Below are 26,843 nucleotides of genomic sequence, written 5' to 3' on the forward strand. Positions count from 1 at the left end.
ATCCTCAACACGTAGAAAAGGTAGCTTAGATTTATAGTCATTTAGCTTTTAGTTTAGAAAGATTTCTAAAACAGAACTTGATTGTCACTCAAAAGGCTGAGTTCTACTGTAGACATCTTTAAATAAGTCTAAAAAAAAATTGCCTTAAGAGTTTGTCTTAAGAAAGGGACAAGTGGCTATTTTTCCTTTGTATCTTTAATACACAGAAACTGATGCCTAGGGGCATTTCAGATAAACCATTTCTAAAATGTCCTAGAGCTAGGGGAGAAGAGGTTCATGAAATGAAAACAACCATAACAATAGAGTTTCCTGGAATAAAGTTAGATAACATTCCAGAAATGGATTTATATAATAGAAGAGACTCGAAGGAAGCACTGTGGGATTGAAAAGTCAATATTTTTTTCCTCAATTTTTTCCTAAGCATTACTATGTCTTTCCCCCAAACTCATTATGATCTTGCTGAAAACCACATTACTCTGTTTATTTAATGATTTCTCCTTTAACAATACAGATTAAAACAGAAGAGAAAATAAGAAAGAGTTCCTCTTTTACTAGTAGCAGTTGAGAAAAGTGGATAGAGTTTGTCTTAAAAACCAAAAAGTCATGAGTTCAAGTTTCACCTTGGACACATACTGTTTGGGTGACCCAAGGCAGGCCAGGAATCCTCCAATGCTCTGAATTAACCTTCTTAGATCATACATTGCACTAAAGATGCCAAACTGCATTGACAAGAATGCTCATCCAGGAGTTGTCCATACCAATGAATTTATAAACTCTATCCCTTCTCCATTAGTGACTGAGCTAATGGTTAAAAAGGTCATTTATCTCATCTAAAAGAGTAAATTATCTTACTGGGAAAAACAAAACCATAGAAATAAATATTAACTGTCAAATAAACCAATTATGGACAGTCAAGCAAAACCAATTCTTGCATTGGCCATATCCAAAAATGGATTTCATTCTGCAACCTGAGCTAGTATCTTTCTATCAGAAAATGGGTAGTATGGTTCACTAGGCAGGCCTCCCTGTCTTCCTTCTAACTCCAGTCAAAATCCTATCTTCTCTAAGAATTCTTTCCCAATCCCTCTTAATTCTAGTTTTCCTCTCTGCTGATTAGGTCCAATTTATTTATATAGTAGCTTGTCTGTGGGTAGTAATTTATATATTGTCTCCCACATTAGACTATGAGCTACTCAAAGACAGGGACTATCTTTTGCGCATTTCCTTGTACAGTGTCTAGCAAATAATTTAATGGTCATTATATTAATCAGAATTCTAAAGTGCAAAATTTCTATGATTAAATCTTAAATTTTGAGGGGCGGCTAGGTGGCGCAGTGGATAGAGCACCAGCCCTGGAGTCAGGAGTACCTGAGTTCAAATTCAGCCTCAGACACTTAATAATTACCTAGCTGTGTGACCCTGGGCAAGCTACTTAACATCATTTGTCTTGCAAAAAATAAAAAACACCTTAAATTTTGACAGTTTCCTAATTTTTAACTCCTGTGAAGGCTGATGATAACTAATAAACATATTTAAAAGCAATTAATAATTTCATTTGACTTGTCTAAATCAGAACCTTCCACTTTCTTTATGTAATGTGGTGGAATATTCATGCTTCTGTAGTTAGATGCTGTCAACAACTTGATGTCAACCATTATCTTTATAACTTTAAAACTGTAATATAAATATGTATGGTGTTGACAATTGCCATCATTCTAAATGTAAACATTTTAGATTTATAATAAAAGAGAAAAAGTAAGAGATGTGTCCATTGTGAAACAAAGACAAAAGATGAGAAATGAATACCAGCACTCTAACACTGGCTACAAAATATAAAAAAATCAGGAAGAAAGTATCAAGCATGTTAGGCAGAATCTCTGTAGAGGACTTGAAGACTAACATGGACAGGAACCACAGAGGGTAGGACAATGTGCATGGGGTTTTCTGTTTTTGAGGACTCATTTGAATAAAGATATATAAATCTCCAGTGAAGGTGATTTTATGCCTTTGTTATATGAAGGTGACCATGAGTTCTCAAAAGAATGTTAAGAGATCACAAATCTAGGTAGGTTCTGTTCAACTACAAATAAACATAGGCTCATAGATATAGTGTTGGAAGAAATCACAGACGCCATCTACTCTATCGTCCTCTGACATCCCCATACATTACTTTGCCATTTTATAGAAGAAAATTGAGTATGGGCCCACCATACAAACCAAAAGAATTCTGAAACCTCACTTGAGTCTAAACTGGCTCATTGATAACAATTAGAAGCAGCTGGATAGTACTGTGGAAAAGAGTCTTAAATCTCATGTTCTCTTTTATCATATGACTAATATGGAAATAGGCTTTGTATAACTACACATATTTACCTAAAACATACTGTTTGCTTTCTCAATGAGTGGGATAAGGAGGGAGGGAGAGAATTTGGAACTCAATTTTAAAAATGAATGTTAAAATTGTCTTTACATGTAATTGGGGAAGAATAAAATACTAAATTTTTAAAAAGAAAAAAAAGGAGGATTTTAACCCCAATTCAGGAGAACCTGATTCCAAATATGCCCTCAAATAAAACTAGCATTATGTGACCCTGGGTAACTCAGTTAGCCTCAGTTTATTCATCTATAAAATCGGGATAACAACCTACATTACAGAATAATCATAAGCATAAAGTAGAACAGTTATGTGAGGCAGTGTCAAAAAGAGCACTGGGCTTAGAGTTAGGAAGACTCATCTTCCTGAGTTTAAAACTGACCTCAGACACTTAGTAGCTGTGTCACTCTGACCAAGTCCATTTAGTCTTATTTGCCTATCTATAGAATAAGCAGGAAAAGAAAATGATAAACCACTCTAGTGTCTTTGTCTTTGTCAAAAAAAAACTCTGAAGGGTTCAAGAAGAGTCTAAAACAATTGAACAACACAGATTCTCTTCCATTTCTACTGTCCTGAAAAAATCTAGGAAAAGGTTCTGTCTTCCACAGGCAAAATGTACATTTTACATGTGAATACATACTGTTATAATATAGTACATACACATACCCCAAGAACCATAGTAGACTTAAAAAAATATATTTGTCATGGAAGTGGAAAGAAAATTTTTCTAGAGAGAAAATCCTGCTTAAGGAAAAAGGATGGTAGCTGTCAATAACAATTAGGTTTGCATTGTAGATTTAAAATTCTGAAGATATGGGTTTACAATGAATTGTTGACATGAGATTAACTACAGAAACATGAATATGTCACCACAATAAATCAAGAAAAGGCAGGACTTTAATGGAAGCAAATAAAATGAAATAATTAATTGTCTATAAATGTGTATGTATGGCATTAGTCTTTATATGAGTTATAAACCAGGAAATTGCTAAATAAGATTAGATACTACATTACAAAATAATCACTTTCCAGGGCTCTTGAGTTTAAAAGCTCATTCTATCCTAGACAATATAGAACAAGACATCCAGCTTTAAACTTCTGATACAACCTCAAATGAGCAATAGTTCAAAGACAAATCAAAGAGGTATAATTACTACAGAGTCCATAAACTATGCATCCTTATCCTAAATATTGACTTTTGAAGTTGGTGCTCCATGAGCTACTGAAAACATACAAATTAGCAAAATTTAGGGCATAATAGTTTCATTTTATTCAAGTGTGAATAAAAATGGAAAATACAAAAGACTGGTTATTAATTGAATCAGTGAGAAAAATAATATTACTCATTCTCTACCTGACCCCTTCCTTAAGATATGCCCAATACTGTCATCTAGTTTCCAGTAATATTCCTCCAGTAAAAGGAAGTTCTTATACTCAGATGGCAGTTCACTGATGGAGAGCAAGACTAAATTGTGAAGTAGAAAAAAAAATTAGAAAAACAAAAGAGAAACTGAAGTTCAGATCCTGAATGGCATATATGATTTGTACAATCTTGGGAAAATCACAATGTCCTATTTCTAGCTAAATCTACAATACTATGAGCTTGAGTTCAAAATATATCTCCCTGAACTGTTCATGGTGGGAGAGCTAGGTGGCACTGTGGATTGGGCAAAGGGTCTGGAGTCAAGAAGACTTGAGTTCAAATCTGCTCTTAGACACTGAACAGGTATAGGATTCTGGACAATTCTTTAAACTTGTTTTGTCTAGGTTTCTTCATCTATAAAATGAATTGGAGAAAGAAATGGCAAACCACTCCAGTACCCTTGTCAAGAAAACTCCAAATGCAGTCAGAATGAAAAAAAATGTTAATTGTTACCGACTTAATGCTATTGGTACATTAATAAAGTCCATTAAAAACTGTACTTGTTAGAAAAAACAGAAGCAGCACTAGTGAGACCATTTGTTCCAATTCTATCATTTTAAATATAAGGAAAAAAGAATCATAGGGTTGATGGTTAGCTTAAGGTTTAAAAAAAAGTGAGTTAGTTAAAACAAAAATAGGATAGCACTGCCCTTCAACAATTTATAAAAAACTATAATTTTTGTCCTGTTATTCTAACAGCAATATAATCCATTTAACATTACCAGGCAAGCTTGCATTGTGTCTGACTGACCTCTTTCAGGGTTTTGTATACGAAGAAAATCAAGTGGTTTGCCATTTACTTCTCCAATTTATTTTACAGATGAAGAAATCAAGGCAAATAGAGTTAAAGGAATTGTCTAGAATCACACAGGTCTTAACAGTCTCTGATCACATGTGAACTCAAGTCTTTGTGACTCCAGGTCCATTGCTGTGTCAACTGTGCTCTATTCTCTATTTTACTTTATGCTCTGATAAATACAATATTTACAATTCTCTTTTGTGTTTAACCAGCATTTGGGAGGACAGAATTAAGCTATGCAAGAATAAGCTCTTACCACCCCAGTTTAGGGCAATAAAACTTCCCAAATACACAAGTCAAAGAAAATATCTTTCATTCTGAAATCCTAGAAGAATATCATGTCCTTGGGCAACAAAAATCTGATGTGGTAGATGGAGCTCATCTGACCCTCTCAGATAGAAGAGTAGTAGAGTGGTCACCCATTCATGGTTGTTTCTCCACAAAACCAAAAAGGAAGCTCTCTTAGATACAGAATGTTGAGGCTTTCCAGATTCCACATTTGATCTAATTAAAAAATACCACAACAATAAACCCATCCCTCAAATAGGTTGTTTAGGTCCTTCCATCCTTATTTCAAAGCTGTAACAGGAGCCAAACTATTATACACATATTCCCTTTATTGGCTCCCACTTTCCAGTGACCAATCTCTCAACAACTCTGATGGTTGACTCTGCCTCCATTTATCTTCAAGCAAATGAGCAAAGAGTTTATGAAACCCAAGCTTACAGAATGTCTCACTGGTTTCTGTGGATCGGAGGCTACTCTATATTAAGAAGACTAGGAGTACAAATCCCAAATGAGTTATCATTGGGACATTCAAGGCAGTACTGATTTAGCTTTATTTTCCCAGAGGAAAGAAAAGATGTCTAAAGATCAGAACATAAAAGAAGTGATTTAGGAGTAATGTGAATTATCTCCAAAGACAGAAGATGAAGTTCAAATCATCCCTGTGTCCTTCTTTTATGTGGAAAGGAGGGGGGGGGGGAGAGAGAGAGAGAGAGAGAGAGAGAGAGAGAGAGAGAGAGAGAGAGAGAGAGAGAGAGAGAGAGAGAGATTGATTGATTACGGGAAAGATTATGGGGTCCAAATATGAGTAAAAGATTAAAAGCAATAATGGTTCAGGAAAAAAAGGTCATGCAGAATTTAAAGATTTGATAACCATGAAGTTTTAGCAGTAAAAAGGAACTCCTCAAGATCCCTTAGTCCAAACTCTTCATTTTACAAAAGATCACAAAGTAGTTAATACTGGAGCTAAGATTAAAGAAAGAGATATTTGGGGTTTTTTTAGTTTTTTTTAGTTTTTGTAAGGCAATGGGGTTAAGTGGCTTGCCCAAGGCCACACACCTAGGTAATTATTAAGTGTCTGGGGCCGTATTTGAACTCAGGTACTCACTCCTGACTCCAGGGCCAGTGCTCTAGAATATTTTTTTCATTTTTTTTTTTTGCAAGGCAAATGGGGTTAAGTGGCTTGCCCAAGGCCACACAGCTAGATAATTATTAAGTATCTGGGGTCAGATTTGAACTCAGGTCCTCCTGACTGCAGAGCTGGTGCTCTATCCACTGCACCACCTAGCCGCCCCTTACTGCGCCACCTAGCTGCCCCTTGATATTTGAGTTTAAAATGAAGAAAAGAGAAATTACATTTGCTTTTTCATCTGATTTTCAAATAGATGCTAGTGTCCTCATTCAAATGTGTTTTATTCATTGTTTCCCCACCCATCAAATACTAGCAACATTAAACTAAATTAAATCTATAGCTGGTATTATTTATTTCCAATTTGCAAATGGGGAAAGAGGGGAAAGTAAGGAGTTTGGTGGCACAGTGGATAGATTGCTGGGCTTGGAGCTAGGAAGAACTAAGTTCAAATCTAGTCTTAGACATTTACTAGTTTTGGGACTCCAGGGCAAATCATTTAGCCTATCTGCCTCATTTTCCACATCTGTAAAATAAAGATAATAATTTAAGATAAGTTAGATCATAATTGCAAAGTGCTTAGCACAGTGTCTGAACCATATAATCCCTATATAAGCATTAGCTATTTATTAGCATCATTATGATTACTATTATTGGTATTATTATTAATAGTCCTGGGAACATAGTTTTAAATGATATCACTTTGCTGGCCCAAAAATATTCACTGAAAACATGATTGTGCTTTTCATTTAAGATGGCAACATGAAAAGTCATAGAGAAGACAAGCTCTCCCAGAGCTGACCCAAGCTAGGAATAATTTAAGACCCTATCCCACAAAGACTTTAAAAGCTCAGAAACCATCCTTTAAACTCAAATGGCTAAAATGCCCAAAGATCAGACCATTAATACAGCTTTGTGGGTGCCTAAAAACAGAAAGAGATCAGGCATGAGAAGTTACCAGTCCTTCCTCATTGTTCTGATTTGTACGTCAGTGTTACCCACCCAGAGGCAGGGGCGTTATTATGGCATGGAAATAATGATGCATTTTTGCTGAGTAATCTTTCCCCACTATGGCTAAGTAAACCTTGGTTTTTAAATTTATTAAGTGATATACAATTGTTTGAGCTCATTTTAACCTCAAACCTGAAATATAAGATAATTCTCAATCAAGTCCAGCCTTACCATTTGGCATACTCTGAAGGCCTGGAGGAGACTGACATTGTTGAAGTTGGGAAAGGGAGATGCAGAGAAGGGTGAACTAAGTATAAGTAGTCTCCAGGCTTCTATCAATGTTATATGCTGACAAGGGAGACTAGGAGTTCAATCAGTTAAGGTAGATGTTAATATTCTTTAAGAACCATCCTTTGGGTGCAGCCAGGATGACAGAGCAGAGGCTGCAACTCATCTAAACTCTCCCAACATTCCCCTCCAAACAACTTTAAAATACCTATAATACCAAATTCTGGAGAGACATAACCAACAAAAAGTCAGGGCGATGAATTTTTTCCAGCCCCAGACAATTTAGGAGGTTGTCAAGAAATGTCTGTGTCACGGGGGGGGGGGGGGGGGGGGGGGGGGGGGGGGCTGACCCAGAAATCACCAACTGTGATAATTGAAGATAACTATAATAGCAGCAGCAAAAACATCAGGAACCCTCGGTCCTGAGACAATAAAGGGATTAGACAACTTGTCAGAAAGAGATTATAGGGGATCCTGAACTAACCCCTGGGCACAAGGATGGGTAGTGTTTGGCAATTCCATTGCCCGTAAGTGGTAGTGGGTTGTAGTTCCAGGATAGAGAGAAATGTTTTTGGTCCATCTCAAAGCAGGACCTAGAACCAGCACAGAGGGGAGCACTGCATGAGACCAGAAGCACTTTCTGGGTAAAGACCAGCATAACACTACTTTGGAAGAACTGAAAACTTACCTGACTCCCAGAATTAACTCTAAAAACAGTAGTATGAAAAAGTCTAAATCTTAGAACAGTAGCAGAGTTCAATTGAAATAAAAAATTCAAATCAAGAAATAGGACAGAAAAATGAGCAATCATCAACAACAACAAGGGGGTGGGGGCAGAACTAAGATGGCAGCATGAAGGCAGCATTTCCTGGGAACTCCTTCCCCAGGGAACACCAAAAGCCCTCAAATTATGACTCCAGCCAAAATTTAGAGGGGCAGAACCCACAGAAAGACTGAGTGATACATTTTCCCAGTCCAAGATAACTTAGAAGTTCCATGGGAAAGGTGTGTTTCACCAGGACTGGGAGTTGGAAAAAGCTCCAGTCACAGCTCAGCCCAGGAACAGCTTGAAGGGGCAGGGAGAGAATCTGGCTAGACCAGAATGAGTGTGGAATAAAGAGCACCTGTGGTAGAACCTGCAGTGAGAATCGGGAGAAACCAGCCTGCACCTCCAGAGCACAGCCCACAGAGGTAAAGGGGCCAGAGGAGAAGGCAGAAATATCTCTGCTCTCCTTGGGGGCAGGACTCTGCTGTTTGCCCACACTCAGATCCAGCTTGCAGTTTGGGTTTCCATACTAAGATAGCCCAGCAGGGCCCCTCCTTATAGCTCCAGGGCAGAGGGGATGGCCTGTGGTCACCTATTTATCAAAGTATAGGCAAGAGAGCATAAGACTTTGGAGGAATAAATGTTCCAGTGGGGTGTCCCCCACCCCCCAAAAAAACCCTAAAGCCTTGAAAGTGCTGTAAATTAGTCTTGGGCAGAGGAAATGAGTAAACAACAGAAAAAGAAGAATCTGACCATAGAGAATTAGTTTAGTCCCATGGAAGATCAGAACATACTCAGATGATGACAAAATTGAAGCTTCCATATCTAAAACCTCCAAGAGAAATAGAAAATGGGCTCAGACTATGGATGATCTCAAAAAAGACTTTGAAAAACAATTAAGGGAGGTGGAGGAAAAATTGGGAGAAGAAATGAGAGTGATACAGAAAAATCATGAAAAACCAAATCAAGAGCTTGGTGAAAGAAATACAAAAAAATACTGAAGAAAATAATATGTTAAAAACCAATTTACGGGGAAAAAAACAATTTAGGTCAAATGGAAGAAGCAAAACAAAAGGCAAATGAGGAAAAGAATGCCTTAAAAAGCAGAATTGGCCAGCTGGAAAAAGGGGGGGGGGGGGGGGAAGCTCTCTGAAGAAAATAACTCCTTCAAATGCAGAATGGAACTAAAGGAAGCTGATGACATTGCAAGAAATCAGGAGGAAATAAAACTTTTCCAAAAAAAGCCAAAAATTAAAAGAAAATGTGAAATACCTCACTGGAAAAACAACCAAACTTGAAAACAGATCCAGAAGAAATAATTTGAAAATTTTGGGGCTACCTGAAAGTCATGACCAAGAAAAGAGCCTAGACTTCATTTTTCAAGAAATAATACAGAAAAAATTACCCTGAGATCCTAGAAGCAGAGGGTAAAATAGAAATTGAGGGAATTCACTGATCACCTCCTGAAAGAGATCTCAAAAGAAAAACTTCCAGGAATATTATAGCCAAATTCCAAAACTCCCAAATCAAAGAGAAAATTCTAAAAGCTGCCAGAAACAAACAATTCAACTACTGAGGCTCCATAGTTAAGATTACACAGGATCTGGCAGCATCTATATTAAGGGCTCATAGGGATTGGGATATGATGTTCCAGAAGGCAACTGAGAATCATCTACCCACCAAAACTGAACATCCTCTTTCAGGGGAAAAGAGGACTTTCAATGAAACAGGTAAAGGAGATGAAGAAGAAGTTAAGAAATTTCACGTAAGGGTCAAGAAAAAGCTTTTTCAATGGAGTGGATTGGGGAAAGGCAAGGGGGAATGAGTGAGTCTTCATTCTCATCAGAAATGGCTCAGAGAGGAAATAACACACACACTTAATAGAATATAGAAATCTATCTTACCCTAGGGAAAAAATGAGAAGAAAGGGATGGGATAAGGGGGAATGGGAGGAGGGAAGGGGGCGGGGGGAATAGGAGATAGAAGAGAGAGAAGATTGTGGGAGAGGGTACTCAGATACAACACACTTTTGAACAGGGCCAGGATGAAAGGAGAAACAATAGAATAAATGAAAGTGGGGAGGAATAGAGTGGAGGGAAATACAGCTAGTAATAGCAACTGTGGGGGAAATATTGAAGCAACTTCTCTGGTGGACTTATGATAAAGAAAGCAACTCACCCTAGAGATAGAACCATTGGAATCTGAACACAGTCTGAAGTACATTTTTTTCTCTCTGTCTCACTGTTCTTGAGGTTTCTCTTCTTCTTGGGGGGGGGGGGGGGTTATGCTTACTCTTTTAACAAAATTATTGTAATAATAGTTTGACAAAAATAAATATTAAAAAACCAACAAACAGGGTGGCTAGGTGGCGCAGTGGATAAAGCACCAGCCCTGGAATCAGGAGTACCTGGGTTCAAATCCGGTCTCAGACACTTAATAATTACCTAGCTGTGTGGCCTTGGGCAAGCCACTTAACTCCATTTGCCTTGCAAAAACCTAAAAAATAAAAAATCACCCCAACAAAAAGAACCTAATTTTAAAAAGCTACTCTGGTGACAGGAAATACCAAGACATAAACCCAAAAGACAATAATGTAAAATTGATATAAGCAAGGTCTCAAAGAAAAAATAAAAACTGACACAAGTCCAATAAGAACTCAGGGAAGAGTTAAGGGACAGAAAAGAATGGTTGAGGAAAATTATGAGGAGAAAAATGAATAATGCAAGAAAATTATGAAAAGAGAATTAGCAATTTAGGTAAAAGAGATACAAAAAAAGAGATACACTAAATAAAGTAGAATCTTTAAAAACAGAAATGGCCCATAGTAAGAGGCACAAAATTCACTGAAGAAAAGAATTCTTTAAAAAACAAAATTGGCCAAATAAAAAATAGGTATAAGAGCTCATTGAAGATAACAGACCATTAAAAATTCAACTGGGTAAGTGGAAGCACTAAAGACTCCACAAGATATCAAGAAACAATGAAATAAGTCAAAAGAATGAAAACATCAGAAATATCTCACTGGAAAAACAACTGACCAGGAAAATACATTTGAGGAAATATAATTTAAGAATTATTGGACTCCCTGAAAGCCGTGATCAAAAGAAGTCTAGTAACATATTTCATTAAATTCCCCTGATATCTTAGAATCAGAGGGTAAAACAAATTAAAATAATCTACCATTCATCACCTGAAAGAGATGAAAATATAAAAATTACCAAGAACTTCACAGTCAAATTCAGAGGAAAAAATATTACCAACAAAGGGAGCAGAACCAAGAACATTGTACATAGTAACAGCACTACTGGAGGTTGATCAACAATGATGGATGCAGCTCCTCTCAGCAGTTCAGAGATCAAGGACAACTCTGGAGACTGTTATGGACAATGCCACCCATACCCAGAGGAGGAAAAAACAATCACAGAATCTGAATTTATACAATGAATGTGTACTTTTTAAAAACTTACGTTTTTTCCTATCTCATGGTTTTCTTTCTTTCCCCTTAGTCCTAATTCCTCTTACACAAATGTACATTTACAACTTTTACCAGACTGCTGACCACCAAGAGAAGGGGAAAAGGAAGGGAGGGTGGTAGAAAACCATGAAACTTATAAATTTGCAAATGGACAAATGTTGAAAAACTACCGTAGCATGTAATTAGAAAAATAAAATTAAAAATAATATATATATATATATATATATATATATGTATGTATGTATATGTATGTATGTATATGCGTATGTGTGTGTGTGTGTTGCAAGTCATCAAAAATAACTAATTCCACTAATTCAAAAAGATCATGGTGTCATAGTAAGGGTCACACAAGATTCATCAGCATCCATGTCAAAGGAGTAGAGGGTTTGGCATATGATATTCTAGAAGACAAAGGAGCTAGAATTATGATCAAGAATTATGTCTGACCTTCATTTTTGAAGAAAACTACCACATCCAGGAGATGATACCATGACAAGCACCAGAATTGGATTTGAGTGAATCAGGTGCTGTGCTAGGTCACCAATCTCACTTTCCCCTCCAGAGCCATCTGGGTCCAATGGCCAGATATGAATCAGGATGACTGGAGAGAGCCCTGGATGCAAGGTAATCAGGGTTAAGTGACTTGCTCAAGGTCATACAGCTAGTAAATGACAAGTGTCTGAGGTTGGATTAGAACACCTGTCCTCCTGAACCCAAAGTCAGTGAGCTATCTACTTAGCTGCCCAACAAGAATTAATTAGGGGCAGCTAGGTGGCAGTGAATAGAGCAGAAGACTTAGAGGCCAGATTTGAATACTGACTTAGTTGCATGACCTTGGGCAAGTCACTTAACCCACTGCTATGCAAACTCCACCCCCAAAAAAAGAAAGAATAAATTCCTCAACAAACCAATACATTCCTTGGGGGGGGGGGGGGTAGGAGGGAGTGGACATTTAATGAATACAAGACTTTAAATCATTTTGGTGAAAAGCCCAGAGCTGAATAAATCATCTAACATTCAAACACAAGATTCAAGAGAAGCATAAAAAAGTGAACATGAACAAGAAATCATAAAAGATTTAAGGTTAAGCTTTTTTACATTCCTATATGGGAAGATGTAACTCCTAAGAACATTAATTATCATTATTAGGGTAGGTAGATGGAATCTACATAGTCAGAAGACATGGGTGTGAGATGATTAAATTGTGATCTCAAAAAAGAAAAAGTAAAAGAGAGATGTGTAAAAAGTTTTTACAGTGGAATGGAAAATAAAGAGGAGGGGTGGACAATGTTTGAATCTCATTGTTTCCAAGAAGGAAGAAAAATAATATACACACACACAGATAGAAAAATCACTTATCAGGAAAGTAGAAGAGAAAGGTAGGAAGAAGGAAGAAAAGAATAGATGAGTTATAAAAGGGAGAGTAGATTAAGGGAAGCAGTTGTCAAAAACAAAACAAGACTTTTTTGAGGAGAGGATAAAAAAGAGAAAAGGATAAATGGAAGAAAACAGAATGGAGAAAAAACAAAGAAATGATAATAATGAATGTGAATGGGATGATTGGAAGTAAATAGCAGAATGGATTAGAAACTGAAATCCAATAATATGTTGCTTACAGGATACACAGAAAGACACACAAAGTCAAAATAAGAACTTGGAGTAGAATCTATTTTGCTTTAACCCAAGTTTAAAAAAGAGGAGAAATCATGATTTTAGACAAAGTAAAAACCAAAATAGACCTAATTAAGAAATAAGCAGAAAAAATACATCTTGTTAAAAGGTGCCATAGACAATGAAGTAAAAATACTTTATAAACTTTTTCTGATAAAGGTCTCATTTCTCAAGTATATAGGGTTGATATTGATAAAAGGTCAAAGCATATGAACAGGTGCTGTTTTCCAATCTACAACAATTTTCTTGTAACAGATGAAAGCAGTTCATAAAGGCTTATGCAATTACATTGGAAGGTAATCTCTTAAAGGTTCAAATCTGAACTCAGCTAGCAACATAGAGAATCTTACAACCACAGCTCAAAATGCTCATCTCCCAAGACTGACTGCCCTGGACAGACTTGTCAGGAGAAAGGTTATGTATTGCACAACCACACTGATGAGGTCCAGTGGGGGGGGGGGGGGGGCAGAAAGGGGGATGATTAAAAACTTTACCATCATGAGATCAAAGTACAGTCAGTTTACCAAATTCTCCTCCTTCATCTTTTGCTAAGAAAGGGGAGGAGAGAACATACTCATTTCTCAAATTATATTTAACTTAATTCTCTATGTATATGCATCCTTATAGAAGAGATCTGAAGGTTAATTCAAGCAGAGAGAGAGAGAAACTAGGGAAGATTTGGGGACAGAAAGCAATTGAACATGGGGGAGGAAGGTAAAGTTTAAAAAGTCTTAGATTGGGGGGGGCTAGGTGGCGTAGTGGATAAAGCACCTGCCCTGGAGTCAGAAGTACCTGGGTTCAAATCCGGTCTCAGACATTTAATAATTACCTAGCTGTGTGGACTTGGGCAAGCCACTTAACCCCGTTTGCCTTGCAAAAAAAACCTAAAAAAAAAGTCTTAGATGTTCAGTGGCTGACAGTCATCTCTCTCTTCTGTTATTTTTTGAAGCCAAGATGCTAGACAACAGCATCTATGGTTTTCAAAAACCCTGCAATATGAGGAGACTCCATCTGTCCCAGGAGACCCATAAGAGGTAGAAGTTAGAACAAATCTTCTTTGAAAGCTTTTAGCACCTCAGAGATTTCTGTTTTGTGCTATTTATTACCTAAATTAAAGCTCTTGAATATTTTAATGCCAGGAGATCTTGGACTTGGGGAGGGGGAGAGAGAGAGAGAGAGAGAGAAATTCTGATCTTAGAACAGGATTTTTGGTAGTATTACTGTAAACATAAAATGTTTTGAAAAAGTTGTAGAGGATGAGTTGGGGTTAAATTGCTTCAAACAGTAGTCTCAGATGCCTTTAGCTTAATCACAGATCTTTTTCTGAGATACCTTCAATGACTGAGCATTAAACACTGTGGTTGAAAGAAACTCTCACACCACTCCTATCTTTGCCAGCTCAATCACCTTTCTGAATCGCAAAATAGCAGAGTCTGAAGGTGTGAAGGTTGTCTCTGCTCCATCTCACCAGGGAAAGTTATTTGGTTATTTGGTGAATGGCATGGGCAAGATATCCTACATTGCCTGATGTGATTCCTGATATGGAAATGCAGCTATCTTTTGTCATATAGATGGATGTCATACAGATTCCTTGCTCAGCTGTTCCACCTGCTCAGGTTTCAGGTCTGTGAAACAAAACATGCCAATCTGGTCAGAGATATGCTGCCAATTGTGAGAGAAGCCTTCTTTCTTGAGGTTGGAAACTAGCTGGGTCTGCTTGCTAATAATGCAATCTACCATGCCTTTTACCTCTTGCAGCCACTGGGTCCTCAGATCAGGACTATTCAGGATCATAGAGGCAATTTAGGCCCCATTGAGATGGGGATTGGAATACATGGGAGGAATCAGGATTTTCCACTGGGATTCTACCCTTTTGGCTTCATCAGCATCTTTATAAACCACAGTAAAAGCTCCCACACATTCACCATAGAGGTCCATGTTCTTGGCATATGACTGACAAAGAGAGAATTTAATGCCCTGCTCAATGAAGTGGTGAACTTCCCAGGCACCCTTGTTGCCATCTCCACTGGCAAAGTCTTGGTATGCCATGTCAAAAAAGGCAAAGAGTTTCCTTTGCTTTATCACAGATGCCATTTCTTTCCACTGCTTAGGAAGAGGATCTACTCCCATAGTGTTTTGGGCACAGGCATGCAGAAGGATGATGCTCTGTTTGGGGATTTTTGTATAATGTCCAGTATAAATGTCTTCCAGTTCCAGTATAGTCAAAGTCCCAAATTTTAGGGTCATAGTAGTGATGGTCATTCATCTACATGTGAGTATCCCTGAAGATAGGGGTATGATTTCCCCAGGATGGTTTAGGAAGATAGACATTTCGACTGGATTTGAAGAACCGTTGTTGAAAACTGCTCCCACCCTCAAGGCTCCAGTTCCAGAAATGGTTTGTACAGTGACATAACATTTGTTTTTCAGAACCTCTTTATTTTCTCCTAGGGCCAACTCTGCTGATGCCTTGCAAAACTCAGTCAGTCCTCCGATGGGCAGATACTCTTTGTCCATGTTCTTCCCTGCAATTAGGACCTCTGCCTTACTGTCACTTGGAAGAATATAGGGCTTGCCATTATCATCTCAGCAGGCCCCAACTCCCAGACTCATCTTGCTATTGGTGTTCTCTTAAGTGCTTCTGTCACTCCCAAGATAGGGTGGTGGTGGGGGCATTTCTACATGGGTCCACCAGGAGCTGGCTCTAGGGGCGGTGGCACCAAGGTCTAGGTGGAAGGAGGTAGCTCCAGAGAGCAGGTGGCAAGAGTGCAGCAGCACCATGGAGAGGCAGAGAGGTGAGTGGCTGCTGGCAAGAGAGCCAGTAGACATGGGTACACCATGAACAGTTTTTAAAAGAAAATAAATTAGTGCTCACTACAATCATATGAAAACAACTCTCTAAATTACTATTGATTAGAAAAATGCAAATTAAATTTTGAGATATCAACTCATGTATTACCCCATGTAGAAGAAGCACCTTAATTTTGGGGCTCAAAATTTGAAAAATAACTATTACATAAAGTTATTGATCTCAAGTTTCTTCATCACAAAATTCATACAACTCCTCGTCACTCTCAAAACTTCCATCTATTAGCTTGTCTTCATCTGTGCTTGATGATGAATCACTGCCATAGGAGAGACCATGACTACTCTCCTGTCTATGCCCTGGTCTGTGGTTGTCCACAAGCTCTCCCTGGACAAGTCTGGTGCGTGGACACATGCTTAGTCCATTCCATTTCATGACCCTGAAGCACCAATTGTCTCTTCCTTTGAAATCAGGAATTTCTTTTTCATCAGCAATTCTTCTGGCCTCCTGCTGAACCATCTTTGTGGATACAGGAATTTCCACTGTCTTTTATTCTTCAATCCATTTCTTTGATTCCCTCTCTCACTCAGGTCATTTTGCTGACTTGCCTTTCATGGCCATCTTCTGCTGTTTTTTCCTTTCCATAGTCAGTCTCAGGTTTAAGAAGGACCAAACTTAGGTTCAGCAGCATGATTTCCAATCACTTCTTAAAAAATTTTATTTAGGGCAATGGGGTTAAGTGGCTTGCCCAAGGTCTCACAGCTAGGCAATTATTAATTAAGTGTCTGAGGCCCAATTTGAACTTAGGTCCTCCTGACTTCAGGGCTGGTGTTCTATCCATTGCACCACCTAGCTGCCTCTCCATTCACTTTTGCAAACCAGATCACTTTGAATTTGAATTCAGTACTATTCAAAAATCTTTTCTGGGCAGAACGTTGAAAAAAAAGGAACTTAATATACTGGTAATAAATGCAAAACAATGAGCACAAAGACAACAAGTGTGAAAAAAAAAAGCAGGAAATACAAGTAAAAAAACCTACAAGTGGGGAAGTTAGGTGGCATGGTGGATAGAGCCCTGGTCTTGAAGTCGGGAGGACTGAGACAATAAAGGGATTGGACAACTGGTCTGCTGGATTCCAAATAAATCAAAGAAAAACCAGACAGTAAAAAAAAAAGGCAAAGGACCTATTTGTAAAAAAAATATTTATAGCAGTCCTTTTTAATGGCGGCAAAGAATTAGAGATTGAGGGGAAGTCTGTTAATTGAGAAATGGTTGAACAAGCTATAGTATATGATTATGATAGAGTACTATTGTGCTATAAGAAATGATGAGAGGGATACTTTCATAAAAACCTAAATATATCTATATGAATTGATGCAGAGTGAAGTGAGTTCATTTCACACAGTAAAAGCAACATTGTAATGATGATGAACTCTAAAAAGACTTAGCTTCTCCAAGATCCAAGACAATAAACTCATAAAGAAAAATGCTATTCACTTCCAGGGAGACAAAGAGTGCAAGCTAAAATATATATTTTTTCATTTTATTTTTCTTATCTTTTTTTGTGAAATGATTAATGTGGAAATGTTAAAGCGAAGAAAAAATCTGGAACTCAAATTTTTTTTAAAATGCTAAAAATAATAACTTAGAGGAAGGGGGGGAAAGAACCATAATCTGAAGTTGATAAATGAGATAATAATTGTAAAGTGCTTAGTCTAGCCCATTAAAAGCACTATTAAATATTACCTATTACTAATTAGCTATTATAAATGCTGAAAACTATCATTTGTTGAATTTTCATAGTTATTTTATTTGGGGTTGATGTGATCTTCAGCATCTAAAAGCTATAGAAGGCCTGTATCACTTCTCTCCAATCTTTACCAGAGTTTAATTTCAGAACCATCTAAGAACTGTGCTGAAGGAAAGAACTATCTAGGACTTTTAAAATGACATTTGGAAGACCACTGAGAACTCTACCACATTGACTTTATTAGGACTATTTGGTGGTAAAAAGAAACTGGGGATAGAACTTGAAAAAAATGCTTAATATTTTCCCACAGGTCTAAAACTGGGAATAAGGACAAAAATAGAAATATAGACTCAAGTTGATTTCTTACAGAGATAAAGGGGTCCACCACAGTTTTAAAAAGTTAAAAGGACATACAGTATCATTTGAGTTTGCAGAGATTTTTCAATCTTCAAAAAATTATTACAAGGGATGATTTTCTTAGAGACAAAGGGATATAGAGAAAATAGGAAATATATAAAACCATTTTTTAATAATTCAGGAAATTTCAGGTCTTCCAGGTACCATATTCAGGATGCTATCTACTCAATCATGCTGCCTTTCATTGAGTTGCCATGGCCAAAGAATTCATTATCCAGTGTCCAACCCACTGGTGGAGTTGACCTTAGATCAGTCTGGGAGTTGATACTAAACATGGATAGGTCCCATACTTGGAGCCTGGTAGAACCTTCCAATATGTTTTGATATAGCCTTCTGGGAGTCCACGACAGGATAAAGCCCTGGAATACCAGACTTGTGAAGTCAGATGGCACAGTGGATAGAGTGTCAGGCTTGGAGTCAGGAAGACCTAAGTTGAAATTTGGCCTCAGATACTTAATAGCTTTGTAACCTTGGGAAAGTCACTTAATCCATTTGCCTCCATTTCCTACATCTGTAAAAATGAGAAGGAGCAGAAAATGGCAAATAACTCCAGTATCTTTCACAAGCCCAAATGGAGCAACAAAGAGTCCCACATGACTGAAATGACTGATCAACAACAATAACCATACTTGCAATAGATTAAAAATGACCAGAGAGGCATCTAGGTGGCAGAGTGAATAGAGCACTGGCCCTGGAGTCAGGAGGACCTAAGTTCAAATCCGACCTCAGAAACTTAGCAATTACCTAGCTTTTGTGACCTTGGGCAAATCATTTAACTCCACTGCCTTGCAAAAACCTAAAACAAAAACAAATAAAAAAATAACTAGAGCAAGTTTTAATATTTGAAAAAATGAAAACATTTGTCATCAATGTTGCATTTTGAAGTTTCTTTTCCCATGCTGGGTATTCTGGAAAACAGGCATCATTAAAAAAATAAAATAGGGGCGGCTAAGTGACGGAGTGGATAAAGCACCGGCCCTGGAATCAGGAGTCCCTGGGTTCAAAATCAGTCTCAGACACTTAATAATTACCTAGCTGTGTGGCCTTGGGCAAGCCACTTAATCCCATTTGCCTTGCCAAAGAAATCTAAAAAAAGTAAATAAATAAAATGAAATAAAATAAAATAAAATGGCTTACTGGATATTCAATAACAAATGTAAGCTATGCAACAAATTCAACATAAAAGCATTTAGAATTTCAGGCACAGCCGCCAAGAGTTAGGGTTAAAATTAACTCTAAAAATAGTTTGACCTTGACATTGGTACAAAAAGGCTATCACTCTTTTACTTCACTGGAATGTTACATGATATGCCAATATTTAACTAATGAATTGTTTTTCAACTTGATCCAACAATTTTTAGTAATACTATATAGAAAAATTGATGAAAACAAGATAAAAATTGATTAAAAAAACAAGAAAAATATCGCAACTATATATATATGACTAAGATAAAGAGTAGTATATTTTGATAAAGACATCTTGGGACAGAAAACAAACATGCTAAAACAACAAATTCTACTTAAGCATAAAAGCATAAAGGAAAAAGTCACTTTCAGAATATTTTTGTGAGGAAGGCTTTCTGAACAATGTAACCCTGGAGGAAACACTAAACTTTTATCATTTCTTCTGGAATGTATAAGTTGTTCAGGAAGGAAATAGCCATCCTTGGCATTATTACAATTAGTAACTAATACCTAGCTCTTGCCTTATCTTTTTTGCTGTTAGCAAAAGGGAAAGGGAAAAATAACTCCATTGTTATTCAGTCCCTCTGAATAAAGTAGGACCCAGTATGAGAATGTCCCACAGCAAAAAGAACCCTGGGCCTGCAGGCAGACCCAAGTACAAATCTGACCATAGACACTTAGTAACTATTTTCCAATTGAAGAAACAAAGACAAACAGTAATTAAGTGACTTGCCCAAAATTATACAACAAGTATCTGAGGCCACATTGAGCTCAGGTCTTCCAAATTGCAGTTTTGAAGGATTCCCTTTAAAGTCCAGGAAACTCAGATCTACAGAGTGAAAGGGACTTGCTCTTGGTCACAAGGGTTGGAATTTATGCCCCAATTTTTTTTTTAAGTTTTTGCAAGGCAAATGGGGTTAAGTGGCTTGCCCAAGGCCATACAGCTAGGTTATTATTAAGTGTTTGAGACCAGATTTGAACCCAGGTACTCCTGATTCCAGGGCCGGTGCTTTATCCACTGTGCCACCTAGCCACCCCTATACCCCAATTTTCTAGAGAGCTTTCCAATATATGAAGATATTTCTAGAGTCTTCATATTATAAACATGAAATTTTAATTTTATTGTCCAGCTACTTTACACATGTTTGAAACAATTATTTTTATGAATATAGTTTTACTCAGGGAGGGGTTTTCCAAATAGACCCTCACTTCCTTAATTTCTTACAGCACAATAGTATTCCACATATTTGTATACCATTTCTTGTTCAGCCATTCAAGAACTTATGGGTACTTCCATTCTTTGCATCCTCTAAAATAGATGCAAATATTTTTGTATTTTCTTAGAGGTTTTTGGGATTTTGTTTTGTTTAGGACTAATCTCTCCTGAATTTACTCTCCATCTTATTCTATTCTCTTTCCCCTCCCCCATCCACTCATTTCTCTGTTAAGTGACATGTATCTCTATACCCAACCATGGGTATAGTCTTCCCTTCTTTGTCCAATTCAGAGTGAGATTGTGAGAATGCGGGTAATATTCAGGTACCAGCTTGTTCCTCCTAACCATCCTCTCCTCTTTGTACAGAAGTCTATTTGTGCACTGCCATTATAAAGGTAATTTCCCCTGACCTTCCTTTTCCTTCCTTCTCCTTCCTCGACTATATTATTTTTCTCTTCTCTTTCTGGTCTTCTCTTAAACTTAAGATAGAATGAAACCATTTCCAATACTTGTGTAAATAGATTCCTTCTATAACCTCTGATGATGATAGAAGTCAGGGGAAACATGTATTATTTCCCCATAATAGAAAATAAGAAATTGATTAAATTCACTTAAACTCTTTGCTTCAGTTTCCTCTACTGTAAAACAGGGATTATAAAATCACCTACTTCCAACAGTTGCTGTAAGGATAAAATGAGATATTTTAAATCACTTAGCACAGTACCTGTATAAAACAGATGACATATCAGTGCTTGGTATGATTAATGTCTTTTACAATATTTCATTTGTTACATTTTTATATTTCTCTTAACACCGGAGTTTGAATAAAGGTTTCCACATAGCTCTGGTTTTTTAATTTTTTTTTAAATCAGGAATGTTTGGAAGTTCTCTATGTCATTGTAGGATTTAACTAAGTTTTTGCTAGATAAGTTATTTTTTGCCTTGGAATATTGTATTTTTTTATGACAGTAGAGAATAAATCATGTTTGATCCTGGTTGTAGTCCTTCTGTAACTGAATTTTTCTTTGAGGTTGCTTGCAATATATATGTGTGTGCGCACACACATACACACACACACACACACACACACACATATATATACAGTATGTATATGTATATATGTATGTTTTTTACCTAGAGGCTCTATATTTTGACTACAATGTTCCTAGAAGTTTTATATTAAGGTTTCTAATAGGAAGTGACACATGGATTCTTCCCATTTCTATTTTGTCCTGTTTCAAGGAGAACTGGATAGGTTTCTTTTTAAAATTTCTTGAAATACACTATCTATATTCTAAAAGACCTGCAATAGACAATGTCATCTACCTCCAGAGAGAGATCTATGAAATCTGAATACAGATCAAAGCATGCAGGTTTTACTTTTTTTAATTTATTTTGTTTTTTTTATTCTTATGGTTTTCCCCTTTTATTCTGATTCTCCTTTCACAGCACAACTAATAGGGAAATATTTAACAAGATTGTACGTGCATAGCTTATATCAGATTACTTGCTATTCTACGGTAAGGGGAGGGGATGGTAGGAAGGAAAAAAACTTTCATTTATTTATTTATTTATGTGTTTATTTGTTTGTTTTAAGGTTTTTGCAAGGCAAATTGGGCTAAGTGGCTTGCTCAAGGCCAGACAGCTAGGTAATTATTTTAAGTGTCTGAGGCCGGATTTGAACCCAGGTACTCCTGACGCCAAGGGCTGCTGTTCTGTCCACTGCACCACCTAGACGCCCCTAGGAAAAAAATTTTTAAAATAAATGTTTAAGGGGCAGCTAGGTGGCACAGTGGATAAAGTACCAGCCCTGGAGTCAGGAGTCCCTGGGTTCAAAATCAGTCTCAGACACTTAATAATTACCTAGCTGTGTGGCCTTGGGCAAGCCACTTAACCCCATTTGCCTTGCAAAAACCTAAAAAATAAAATAAAATAAAAATAATTTGCTACTATGCCATCTTGGGTCTAGCAATATGGTCTTGAAACAAACTTATTAGTGTTTTTTGTTCAGAAGAGAGTCAATAGGGGCGGCTAGGTGGCGCAGTGGATAGAGCACTGGCCCTGGAGTCAGGAGTACCTGAGTTCAAATCCAGGCTCGGACACTTAATAATTACCTAGCTGTGTGGCCTTGGAAAAGCCACTTAACCCCATTTGCCTTGCCTCAAGGGAAAAAAAAAAAAGAAGAGAGTCAATGTATCCTTGTTGACTTCACATAGGACTATTTTACATACACAACTGTTAGGAATATGAAGTATTTCAAGTTGCAGTGTTTTCCCCATTCCTGGAATCTTAAGACTTTCACTTGTTGCAGCTAAGATTCAAGCTTTAATTATGTATTAGAGTATTTGACCTTAAAGATTGTTTGCAGCTCTAAATCTGTAATTCTGTGATTTACCAGGTAAGCCAATATACAGTGAAATGGATTTCAGATGCCCAAACAGTAGAAAGACAATAGCTAATAATGGGCAACAATGATAATCTAATGAAAAATTTCATTTACTTACTCTCTACTTCTAATATATCCACTTTTGGTTGGTTTTTATGGACTTAATTTACAATCTCTTACATGACCATAAAAACATGGAATGATTTTTATAGCATATTTCTTCAAACCAAATGTCCCATGAAATGTTTCTGGTTGTATTTAAACACGCAATAAAACCACCTGGACCAGCTCCTTTATTTGCCTCAAACATGTGAGCAAATCTTCCATATGGCTTACCTGTGCCTTCTAATTTCATTTGGAGCACTTGGAAGTTGTCCCCTTAAGAAAGCCTGAGCTAAACAGCAATTAAAACTCTCGTGAGAGGTGGTCAAAAAACTGCTCCATCTTCACCAAAATCTTGAGTGTGGGGATTCCTATGAGTAAATCAGAACTTTAGAGCTTTCTACCAAAGAATGTGCCCCACCCAGTGATGGAGGAAACCCAACATTAGACAAATCTGCTTTTTACTATCCAAAGAAACAAACACTGAAAATGTGGGTCTGGAACACACAGACAATAATGAATTCATTTTGGCAGCTTCCCAAAGGATAAAGAATACTGTTTTTCACAAAATAAATAATTTAAAGTAGTTCAATCTCTTCTTTGTTTTATTCAACAGCCTGAAATTACTTAATAAGTTTTGAAGTCACACTAATATGGTAACTACTGCACTCTTTTTAGTGAAAGAAGTCCTACAACATAATTATTTTAGTATTACTTTGCTGCTAGATGTCAACCAAACCAACAAGCATGTATTAAGCCACTAGTATGTGCCAAACATCTGTTTCTAAGGACACAAAGACAAAAATGAAATAGTTCCTGCCCTCCAAAGCTTTGTTTTATCACAGAAATGATTTGTACACATAGAGGACTATGCAAAATAAATCCAAGAAGCAGGAGATTATTCACAAAAGGAGGAAGTAGTAGAGAGAAGTAGTATAACATGAACCTCCCTTTTTATCTGAAGAGAACAAAGGAGAACTGAATACACACACACACACACAGAATTTGGCATTTAAAAATTTTAAAAATGCATTCAAGTCAATGGGAAAAGAGGAATAGAGAGAAAAGAGTTTCATAGAAAGGGAGAATTGAAAAGGGAATAATCAAAAGCAAAACAAACAACTACAGAAGACTAATCAAAAGGGTGGAGGGAAAAAAGATTAGAAGAACAGGATCAGACAACTCTAATTATAGATTATTAGCATGAATTCTATTTCTTTTAATCTCTTATTTTATTTTGTAAAAGAGGAAAGGGAAGGCAAAGGAAGAAAATTAAAAGAGGTTATAAGAAATGGAAAAATACAACTATCAATGAGAACCATGAATGGAAATAGGATGAACTCATCCATAAAACAGGAAGGTAGTGAGTGACATGGATTAGAAAGTAGAAATTCACTTGAAACATAATGATTCACAAGCAATTAAGATGTTGAAGTGAAGTCTTATCTTTATATCACAGATGAATTCAAAACAGTAGATGTGGTAATCATGATCTCAGATAAGGCAATTAAAGCACATAGTTAAAAGAGTTACATTATGCTTAAAGAGTCAATAGATAATAAAAGAAAATCAATGTTAGATATGAATATATACCAAATTACATTGACTATTAAATTTCAAACAAAATCTCATTAAAAAGCAAAGATATAATCCCCTTACAGAAAAAAATCAAAGGAAAAATAAACAGGAAAGAGCTAGAACAGAATTTTGGAAAAGTTAGGTATATTAGATCTCTGGTAAATACTAAATGAGATCATGAAAAGAATAAATAATTCTTACTTTTGTATGATACCTTTATCACAAAACTGATCATATCACTAGGCTACAAAGACCTCATAAATACAGAAAAGTAAATATGTCAAATATATTTTACTAACTAAACAGAATAAGAACTATAAACAATAAGTAAATCTGAAGAAGGAATTCAAAGTTAAATGAATATAAAATAATATAATTCTAAAAGAGTATGATGAATTACAGAACAATAAAGACTTTTATCAAAGGAAAATATAAGTAACAGGACTACAAACTAAAACTTATAGGATGTAGTCAAATAAGTCGTAAGGGGAAAAATTATAACTGTAATCACTTTCATTAACCAAAGAAGCAAGTATCAATGAACTGGTCTTGCAACTAAAAAAAATTAAGACCCAATATTTTTTTTTTAAAAAACACAAAATACAGGGGCTGCTAGGTGATGCAGTGGAGTCAGAAGTACCTGAGTTCAAATCCAGCCTCAAACACCTAATAATTACCTAGCTGTGTGGCCTTGGAAAAGACACTTAACCCCATTGCTTTGAAAAAATCTAAAAAAGAAAAATGAAAAAGAATTAATGACAGATGAAGGAAACTGTTAGTAAATCTTACTCAAATACATGAAACAAAACATCACTAAATCAAGAGATAAATATATTTTATATACATATATACTTAAATATAAAATGCTAATTAATGGAATATATAACATAAAGAATATAAATTATAAATTACTCAGATCTCAAAAAAGGAAATAAAATAAGCCATAAGTGAATTCTCAAAGAGAAAAACTGAGATGAGAGTACATATTAATTTAAAGAAACATTCCAAGAAAAAATATGTAAAACTTTCCATAAAATATTTGCCAAAAATATAAAATTAAGTAATTCTCACATAGTTCTTCTAGGAATAAGTATGATTCTGACACTCAAACAAGGGAAAGAGAAAAAGAAATAAAATAACAGACAAATAAGTTATTTAATATTGACTCAAACTACAAAATAAAATGTTAGAAAAGAGATCACACAGTGACATACTTAAAAGATTATATACTACATCCTTGTTGGAATGATACTAGGAATTCATATAACATTAAGTAAGCTATAAAGATAATAGGCCATATTAATAACAAAAGAAATGCATTATATCAATACATGCAAAAAAGTTGACAAACTGCAGTACTCACTGATGTTAAAAAACAGTAAAAATCATAGGCACAAATATATTACTTTCTAATCTCATTAGCATATAAAAGTATGTATTATCTATGATAAACATAAGAGATCTTTTCAATAAGAGAAAGAATAAAGCAAGGATATTTACTTCAAATTATTATTTGATATCACTTAAGAAATGTTAATTATTTGGTAAAATAAGGTAAAAAAATTTGAAGGAATAAGGAAAGACACAATAATTACAGATAAAATACCTGGGGCCCTACCTACTAAGACACATTCAGAATTTATACAAATGTTCTTTATAGAAATAAAAAAATAAGCCATTCTTAGTTGGATTGTACTAAAACTATAAAAATTATACTATCTGAATTCATTTACAGATTTAGTGCCATTCCAATCAAAATAACATGAGTTACTTTATAGAACTAGACACAAATGAAAAAAAAAAATTCACTTGGAGGAAAAAATGGTCAAGAGTCTCTAAATGAAAGTAGAAATGAAAAAGGTCTTGGTAGAATCATATCTCAAAAGCAGTAATCCTTAAAAGAATTGAGCATTAATTAAAACAGTAAAACTAATCAATGGAACACATTAGGTAAACAAGAGCAGGAAGCAATCTAACAGTACTGGCACACACTGATAAACCCAAAGTCAGTCTACTTGAGTAAGGAGAAAAGCTGTTCAGAAAACTACAAAATAGTCTGGCATAAATCAAACTAGTCTAGGCTAAAAATCTTTACAGAAAATTTCTCTGATGATGGTCTAATAATTAAGAAACATTTAATATTTATAAAATTAATAAAGTGACTATCTCATTTGATATTCAAAACCACCCCATGAAATAAGTGCCACTGATGAGACCCAAATCTCTCTACTCTGAGTTTGT

The 26,843-nt window shown here is 36.1% G+C and overlaps 1 protein-coding gene and 1 pseudogene across 1 annotated transcript in view; both read right to left on the reverse strand.

The window, feature by feature from the left end:
• Positions 1–26,843, reverse strand: part of PRRG1 (proline rich and Gla domain 1) — an 84,709-nt gene that overhangs the window by 54,454 nt on the left and 3,412 nt on the right. The window lies entirely within an intron of this gene.
• Positions 13,651–24,907, reverse strand: LOC141506970 (aspartate aminotransferase, mitochondrial pseudogene; annotated as a pseudogene).

The sequence above is a fragment of the Macrotis lagotis genome, chromosome 1 (genome assembly GCF_037893015.1).
Source record: "Macrotis lagotis isolate mMagLag1 chromosome 1, bilby.v1.9.chrom.fasta, whole genome shotgun sequence".
NCBI lineage: Eukaryota > Metazoa > Chordata > Mammalia > Peramelemorphia > Peramelidae > Macrotis > Macrotis lagotis.